Below are 9,938 nucleotides of genomic sequence, written 5' to 3'. Positions count from 1 at the left end.
GGACCCTCCTCTGTCCTCATACACCTGACAACACTGAGATTACTATACAGTTCTTCTTCGCTCAAGGGGTTAACTACTGCACTGTATTTGTTCAGTGGCTACTTTCCTCTTGGTAAGGGTAGAAGAGACTCTTTAGCTATGGTAAGCAGCTCTTCTAGGAGAAGGACACTCCAAAATCAAACCATTGTTCTCTAGTCTGGGGTAGTGCCAAAGCCTCTGTACCATGGTCTTCCACTGTCTTGGGTTAGAGTTCTCTTGCTTGAGGGTACACTTAGGCACTCTATTCTATCTGGTTTCTCATCCTCTTGTTTTGTTAAAGTTTTTGTAGTTTATATAGGAAATATTTATTGTAATGGTATTACACTTCTTGAAATAGTTTAGTTTTCCATTGTTTCCTTTCCTCACTGGGCTATTTTCCCTGTTGGGGCCCTTGGGCTTATAGCATTCTGCTTTTCCAACTAGGGTTGTAGCCTAGCAAGTAATAATAATAATAATAATGATATCTTAAATTTGATATTGTGACGGTGCCGAGAGAGGGTTGTGAACTCAAAGGCAGGATGCAATCAACTGAGTTGTTTATTAAGGAACACTCTCCTTTATATACAAAACCTCAAGTCAACAGGACATAACAAGTTCGAGAGACAGACAATGTTACAGAGCAGAACCGGAGACATGATCATATACATGATCATATACAAAATAATTATGTACAATTGTGTGACACACGGTTGGTACATGGCTCCCCCCCTAAAAATGACATACTGTACATTTTAAATAGGGCGCCCTGATCTAGAGAGGCGAACTGTAGGCGGGTCATCTGGCAGAAGATAAGCAGGTTTTAGACGATCAATGGAGACCCAGTCTTCTTTGCCCCGAATGTATAGTAGGAATGCTTTCGGACTGCGTCGGATCACAAGGAAAGGGCCCGTGTAAGGGGGCGTTAGTGGTGGCTTGCCAATGTCGTTGCGCAGGAAGACGTGCGTTGCAGAGTGCAAGTCCGTTGGTATGTGATGCTTCGCTGGGGGCTTGTAAGTCTGGCGGCACGGAGTAAATTTTCCCACGACGTGACGTATGTGCTGGAGATCGTCGGAGGAGGTTGCAGAAGGAAAAAATTCGGCAGGGACGACCATTTCATCTGCCGAAACGTCGAGGGCGTCTTTAGGAGTGGTCCTTAGTCCCAGGAGGACCCAGGGAAGCTGAGTAAACCAGTTGCAATCCTTGCAGCGGGACATCAAACCTGCTTTGAGGGTGCGATGAAAACGTTCAACCATTCCATTGGCAGCGGGGTTGTAGGCCGTTGTCTGATGTAGGGTGATGCCCAGGAGATTCACTAATGACGTCCACAATTGAGAGGTGAAAGTGGTTCCCCTGTCAGAAGTAATATGCTCAGGGATACCGAATCTTGAAATCCATCCAGAGAGTAAGGCAGATGTTCATGAGGCGGACGTTGCAGTTTCCATGGGAATGGCTTCAGGCCAACGAGTGGAGCGGTCGATGATGGTAAACAGGTAACGATGTCCTTGTGATGTGGGTAGGGGGCCTACAACGTCGACGTGAATGTGTGCGAAACGACGCTGAGGTTGAGGAAAGGTGCCCACTCCTGAATCTGTGTGTCGATGTACTTTGGAAGTTTGGCAAGAAGTACAGGCGCGGACCCAATCCTTAGCATCCTTAGAAATGCCGTGCCAAATGAACTTTGCCTTCAGCAGCTGTGCAGTAGAACTGCACAAGGGATGTGAAAGGCCGTGAATGAAATCAAACACCTGTCGGCGCATGGGAGCAGGAATCCAAGGTCGCGGTCTACCAGTACTGACGTCACAGAGGAGGGTGGTGTTGGAGTCTTCGAGGGGAAAGTCTTCCCAACGGAGGGACGTGCAGGATCCTGTCGTTGGGCTTCAGCCAGGGCGTTATAATCCAATCCCAGTTGAACGGCAGCCAACGTGTTTCTTGACAGGGCATCGGCAACAGGATTCATTTTCCCAGGGACGTATTGAAGGGTGCAATTGTATTCAGCCACGGCGGAGAGATGTCGGCATTGACGGGCGGACCAGGCGTCAGACTGTCGAGTGAAGGCGTGCACCAGAGGCATGTGGTCTGTGCGAATGATGAAGGGCGTATCTTCTAAGAAATGGCGAAAGTGACGGACAGCCAAGTGCACTGCCAGCAATTCTTGATCGAAGGTAGAATAACCCGATTCTGCCTTGGACAGTTTTCTGCTGAAGAAGGCCAATGGGCGGGGCGAGCCTTTGACCACCTGCTCGAGTACTGCACCAATAGCGACGTCGCTGGCATCAGTGGAGAGAAGGAGAGGGGTGTGTGGGATAGGAAAAGTGAGAGCCGCAGCAGTTGATAGGGCCTTCTTTGCATTGCAGAAGGCTGCTTCTTGAAGGGGACCCCACTTCAGGTCCTTTAGCTTACCCTTGAGGGAGGCGTAGAGGGGAGCAAGAGTGGCGGCAATGGCTGGCAGAAAACGGTGATAATAGTTGATGATGCCCAAGAATTCCTGCAGAGCTTTGACGGTCGAGGGCGCGGGGAAGTTCTGAACGGCTGCTACCTTCTCAGGGAGGGGATGGACTCCTTCAGGAGTGATACGGTGCCCTAAGAACGACACTTCGTTGGCGCCAAAGGTACACTTGTCGTACCGGACTACAAGGCCGTTTTGTTGCAGGCGGTCGAGCACGATGCGCAGGTGACGGAGGTGTTCCTCTTTTGAGGAGGAGAACACAAGTATGTCGTCCACATAACATACACAAAAAGGGAGGTCCCCTAAGATGCCATCCATGAGACGTTGAAACGTTGCCCCAGCATTACGAAGGCCAAAACAGGAGTAATTGAAGGTGTATGTACCAAACGGAGTGGTGATGGCGGTCTTGGGGATGTCTTCTGGGTTCATAGGCACCTGATAATACCCCTTCAGGTGATCGAGCGTAGAGAAAACCTTCGCTTTGTGCAGGTAGGAGGTCACGTCGGCAATGTTTGGGAGGGGGTAGTGATCCGGTTCTGTTTGCATGTTCAGGCGCCTGTAATCCCCGCACGGACGGAGGGAGCCATCTTTCTTCAGAACGATGTGTAAGGGTGACGAACATGGGCTGGAGGCCCTTTGGCAAAGGCCCATTTCCTCCATTTCGGCGAACGTCTGTTTGGCGGCTGCCAATCGTTCCGGTGCCAGACGTCTGAATTTTGCGAAGACTGGGGGTCCCGTCGTCTTGATATGGTGATAAATACCGTTCTTGGCAGGAACCGTGGGCGTTTGGCGAAGTTCTGGACAGAAAACTTCCAGGTACGACGTGAGGAGGTGGGCGTAGGCATCCGTGGGTGCGCTGATGTGGAGAGCGAGGTTAGAGGGGGCGGGTTGAAGATGTGTCGACAAGTACGAGTCTGCATTGACCAATCGTCGGTGGGCGACATCGACCAGAAGGTGGAAATGAGAGAGGAAATCCGCACCGAGGATTGGCATTGTGACGTCAGCAACAAGAAACTTCCAATTGAATTTACCGTTTCCGAACGATAATGTGAGGTTCTCGTAACCGTAGGTGGGTATCGCAGATCCGTTGGCAGCTACCAAGCGGACGTCGGCAGATGTAGACAGACTACGTCATGCCTTGAAGAGTTTCCTTGGCAAAAGAGAACGACAAGCACCCGTGTCTACCAAAAATCGCACGCCCGTTCCTGCATCCTGTAAAAAGAAAAGATTAGAAACACGGGAGGCCACCGCCACAAGCGATGGCCTACTTACACGTTTTTTGGCCACTGACAATCCTCGGCACATTTCTTCGCAGTTGCCCCGAATCTGAAGTGGTAGTAGCAAAACTGCGGCGGAAGGGAGGTAGTAAGTGGCTGTAGAAGTCGTTTGTTGGGGCGCGAGCGATTGGTGGGTGGTGGGCGGCTTTGTCTCTGCTTCGGCACGTCACGGTGTGGGCGTGTATGTCCTACGGCATTCATGTCAGCTTCAGTTGACGTTGAATAGGCATCCTCTTCGTCAGGGGTGGAGGCGTTGATGGAGGTCTTGAAGTGGCTGTCCATAAGGGCGTCGGCTTTGGTCATCAAGTCCTTTATGGGTAAACTATCGACATCGGGTATGGCAGCGCGTATAGGTCCGGGTAAACAGCGTATCCAAAGGGCACGAAGTAGGTTCACCTCACGAGGAGAGCCGTCTGCGGCAGGTTGAAGGCGAGCGATACTGGTCATTTCCCTGAGGGCAAATGAAGCCCTTTGGTCCCCCAACGGTTGTTGCGAAAGCTGAAAAAGCTTTGCTACACGGGCGGCTGGCGACGGCGAGTACTGCTGCAGAAGGTATGTTTTGAGGGCGTCATACGCTATTGGCGTGTCTCCTTGTTCACAAAGCCAGTCGGATATTTCCGGGAAGGTGTCCTCGGGTATCGCCGCGAGAACATAATCTGCTTTGGTGGTTGAGCGAGTTACGGCGTTGATGCGAAACTGGACTTCTGCGCGCTGAAACCAAGCAAATGCCTCTCCGCTGGCGAACGGTGAAAGTTTCAATGGGGCGGCCGCAGCGCCAACTGCTGTAGTAGAGTCCGTCATAGTACCAACGATGGAGGGGCGAGGGAGGTGGGGGTGGAAGGCAGTGGCAGCGAGTCGACTTCCGGGGTCACCAATGTGACGGTGCCGAGAGAGGGTTGTGAACTCAAAGGCAGGATGCAATCAACTGAGTTGTTTATTAAGGAACACTCTCCTTTATATACAAAACCTCAAGTCAACAGGACATAACAAGTTCGAGAGACAGACAATGTTACAGAGCAAAACCGGAGACATGATCATTCAGGTTCTTTTTAGTGCGAGGGAAGAGCGCAGATACAAGCATAATATATATAAAATAATTATGTACAATTGTGAGACACACGGTTGGTACAATATCATTGGAATTTATTCAAGCAAGATATTTGAGTTAATTTTTTCAATTCCATCAAGAAGTATTGAAGTATGTCATATAACTTAGTTAATTTTCCGTGATATATTTGGGTTTTGAATCCTTTTCAAGGAACAGGGTTTTTTTTAGAAGGATTTTGAGGAAAACTGATCAAGGTTGAAGTAATGTTAGTCACTAGCCGTTTAAGGAGAGGTTGAAAAAATTGGTTAAGTTCGTTCGTTCCAGATTGCCCGGAGACTTGGCCCCGGACAGGCCCCCACCCTCTCTCTCTCTCTCTCTCTCTCTCTCTCTCTCTCTCTCTCTTTCTCTCTCTCTCTCTCTCTCTCTCTCTCTCCTCTCTCTCTCTCTCTCAATGAAAAGAACGATCATCGAATTCTTAGAAACATTTAAGATTAATTCAGTCCTTTAATTTAATCACAAATCCTGTAACCATATGACAGTGTGGATGCACTGCCTCAACCCCCCCCCCCCATACCCCCCGCTTCAACCCCCCACCCCCACCCCCCACTTTTTAAAAATTTACTATTGAATAAAAAAGGGAAACATATTTTGGTTACTATCACGTAGAAATGTTATCGAAAATATCCTCAATGAGATAAAATTGTCATTAACTACGTTTTGTTTTGTTCTGTTATTAACTGGGTCCTCAGTCCCAACTCCCAGCACCCTATTATCACTTCCGCCAATGAAGTTGGAAGGAGGTTATGTTTTATCCCGTTTGCGTGTGTGTGTGTTTGTGAACAGCTTCCTGGCAAAATTTCTATCGTAGAGTAATGAAACTTACAGGGATTAACTGTTATGTAAAATGACGGAAATATTTCAATTTTGGAGGGTCAAGGTTGAAGGTCAAGATCACGTTCAAGCAAAATGTCCAATTCACGTAATTAGCCATAAATTTGGGCATCGTTGTCACAGAGACTTCAAACTTGGTTCATATATGAGTGTATGAAAATGCACTCTTAATACATGTTAAGGTCAAGGTTAAGGTCGAGCGAAAGTTCGAGATGTAAGCTGCCGCGGCGGAGGTCTGCGCTCTACTGAGTGCCCCTCTAGTTAGTTGTGTTTTAACTCCTACGTAACACATTATCATGTAAGGGTGAGGAAAGGTGGTTTCAGCGCACTCCACGTGGTGCACTGTAGGCATTACTAAACAGTCTATACAATATCACCTTGGCGCTTAGCTCAACCCCCTTTTTAACTTTCTACTCTACCTCCATCCCTATTGTCCAATCTCTTTTAGCCTTTGCTTCTTTCAGCTTTTACCTTCCAGTTTTTACCTCAGAATACAATTGACGTTTTCCCCTATTTCCTCCTTATTTTTTAATAGCCATCTTGGCCTGAGAACCGGGCCGTAAGTCCCAAATTCAAAAGAGAGAGAGAGAGAGAGAGAGAGAGAGAGAGAGAGAGAGAGAGAGAGAGAGAGAGAGAGAGAGATTAGCCTGTCGAAATGAACTCTGGAAATGTCCCTTTTTTATTGGAGTAATGAAGCTGACTGACTGATATAAACTCAATCGCTTTGCGAAGGTATTTTTACAAGTTGATCCGGGAACCAATGTTTACCTAATTTTTCTTTTTCTTTACTAAAACAAGGTAGAGATGATTTTTGTTGATTTTTAAGTGTATATTTTAGAGTAAAATATTCAAAATTTTGTTGTTATTTAGGTTTGCATTCGTATTTTTCACACAGGTACTCCCAAATAACCTAAAATTCAATTTGGTGTTTTATGAGACTTGTATTTTCATTTCAACCTGTTCACTGATAACTTATGTATATTTTTCAAAACATGATTTTATGATTTCTATTTTTTCTTAGAGTTTGATACTGATTACCAAATTCTTTATCTTTTCAGTCACTTCATAATTATTGACTAGTCTTGTCCTTTTAACTTATGGATCTAGGAAAAATGACACCATAGTTTTAACATAAGCTGAAGGGAAGTAAAAATATAATACTTAGAACAAGAAGTTATTCTCTCTCTCTCTCTCTCTCTCTCTCTCTCTCTCTCGTTCAACAACAGGCCTAGTGAGGTAAGATATTGTTGTTCCAAATACACATATCACAAGCAGAACAAACAACGAGCAAGCATATCAGTCAGTCATGTGTTCTCTCTCTCTCTCTCTCTCTCTCTCTCTCTCTCTCTCTCTCTCTCTCTCTCTCTCTCTCTCTCTCTCAGCAATCATTTTGTATTGCGACGTGTACTCCAATGTATAGAAGTTTGAAGGTAACACTTCCATGGGACATAATATCGTCTTTTATCTCAGCGGGTGGAGTTGTCAGCTTTTTTGGATATACAAGACCACGCTCTCCATATACTTTCAAAATATGCAAAACTATTGTTTTCCTCTATTACTTTTTCATAATTTAAAACAATTCGCCATATGGGAAACAAGCTAATATTTTAAATAACTATAGAATTAAAAAAAATAGCCTTGTTTCTTCACTAAACGACCTTGAACTGACATCGTCAACATCGTTAACCAAACAGAAGTTCGTGATGTCAGCGTACATTTGATATATATTCAAAATATATACTAAATTGAAAATGGAGTAATTACTCAAAAGTGTCCATAAAATATATAAATCACAAATTGTGACACTTTGGAGTAATTACTTAAATTTTTATTTAGTGTATATTTTTAATATATGTCAAATGTATGCTGGCATCACAAAACTTGTTTGGTTAACTAAGTTAACGATGTCAGTTCCAGGTCTTTTAGTGAGGAAACAGGCTAGATATATATATATATATATATATATATATATATATATATATAAATACATATATATATATATATATATATATATATATATATATATATATATATATATATATATATATATATATATATATATGTATATATATATATATATATATATATATATATATATATATATATTTATATATATAATTCTATAGTTTTTTTATAATTGTAACTTTTTTCCCCATATGGCGAATTGTTTTAAATTATGAAAAAAGTAATAGAGGAAAACTATAGCTTTGCATAATTTGGTACACTGTTAAAAAAACCGTAATTTTAATCGAAAATGCTGCGTCAAAATATACTGTTCTCAGCCGTATTTCAGTAAAATACAGGCGACCGTAATTTTTACCATATTTTGTTCTTATATTTTAAAGGTTGGTGACCGTAATATCACACCTTTATATCAATATATCCGTTTTTATAAAAGGGTAAAAATCTTGGAATAAATGTTGCCAGGCATTTACCGTTTGTTTAATGCACATTTTTAAGTGTAACGCTATGATTAGCAAAGCTGTACTAGTCAGGGCCACACATACTAGGTTGGTTTGCTGTTGGCGATTATACAAAAAATCTCCCACCATCACTGGCCATCGTGGTGATGAAAACTGGCCAAAATGAATTGACATGTCTGAGGCCTTTTTTCGTACAGTGGACTAGAAACGACTGTTGTTGTTGTTGTTGTTGTTGTTGTTAAATGCCCAATTTTGTTCATCATCATCATCATCATTATTATTGTTATTATTATTATTATTATTATTATTATTATTATTATTATTATTATTATTACTAGCTAAGCTGTAACCCTAGTTGTAAAAGCAAGACACTATAAGCCCAAGGGCTCCAATAGGGAAAAATAGCCTAGTGAGGAAAGGAAAAAAGGACATAAATGAACGATATGAGAATTAATGAACAATTGGAATAAAATATTTCAATAACAGTTACAACACCAAAACAGATATTTCATATATATACTTTAAACAGACTTATGTTAGCCTGCTCAACGTAAAAACATTTTCTGCAAGTTTGAACTTTTGAAGTTCAATCGATTCAACTACCCGATAGGAGTGAACACTTATTTGTTCATTTTTGTCTCTTTGTATGTGCTTCGTATAACTCAAAAACTATTTGACCGAATCTCTTGAAATTTGGTGGGATGATTCGCCATGATCCAAGGACAATTTGATTAGATTTTGGGAGTGATTGGGTCACAAGATAGGCAATTGAATCAAAGCACATTTTGGCACTGTATGAAATCTGATGAAAATTGATTATGATATAACAAAAGGATGATTCTGACCTTTTCGTAACCCTGACCTTTGACCTAACCCAGCCATTGAGGGGGGGGGGGGGAGCAAGCCAGCCTCAACTTGCTGCCGGTCCCAAGCCCGGGTAAATGGGGAGGGTTGGCGGCAGGAAAAGGCATCCGGCCATGAAAAATTAGCCAAAACAGCTATGGTCATTGAGTATAATCAGTATGAAATTAATGATTAGGTTAAAGGTCAGGGTTACAAAAAGGTCAGAATCATCTAATTTTTATATCATGGTCAATTTTCATCCGATTTCATCCAGTGCCAAAATGTGCTTTGATTCAATTGCCTATCTTGTGACGTCCTGACCCTAAATATGGCATTGGCAACAAATGTTTCTATGTTGAACAGCTTGACATAAGTCTTCTTATAGTTTATGTATGAGATATCTGTTTTGATGTTGTCACTGTTTTTAAAATATTTCATTTCAATTATTCATTTCCTTATTTCCTTTCCTCACTGGGCTCTTTTTCAGTGTTGGAGCTCTTGGGCTTATAGCATCTTGCTAGGGTTGTAGCTTAGCTAGTAGTAGTAGTAAAATAATAATAATAATAATAATAATAATAATAATAATAATAATTGACCGTTGTAGTTTCAAGATACTGTTAAAAATTTGCAATAAAAAACGATAAATGCCCGGCAATATTTATTCCAGGGTTCTTACCGTTTTAATTACGAATATATAGACGTAAGGGAGAGATATTACGGTCACCAACCCGTAAAAGAGGATAACAAAGTAGGGCAAAAAATTACCTATATTTTATATGCAAGGCTATACCGGCAAATTTTCTTAGCTCGTCAATCCATAGTCTTCTCTACCTTCCCCTGCTTCGTTTGGTATCTGGAGGGACCCATTCTGTAATTCTTTATGTCCATTCATTATCTGTCATTCTCATTACTATTGTCAATACTACTGTATAAGGGTTTTGCCCTTACCAAAGGGCTCATCAGGTGGATTTTGCCTGCTTCTACTTTCAAGA

Source organism: Palaemon carinicauda, chromosome 10 (assembly GCF_036898095.1).
Source record: "Palaemon carinicauda isolate YSFRI2023 chromosome 10, ASM3689809v2, whole genome shotgun sequence".
In the NCBI taxonomy this organism is placed as follows: Eukaryota; Metazoa; Arthropoda; class Malacostraca; order Decapoda; family Palaemonidae; genus Palaemon; species Palaemon carinicauda.
This window is presented reverse-complemented; position numbering follows the sequence as displayed.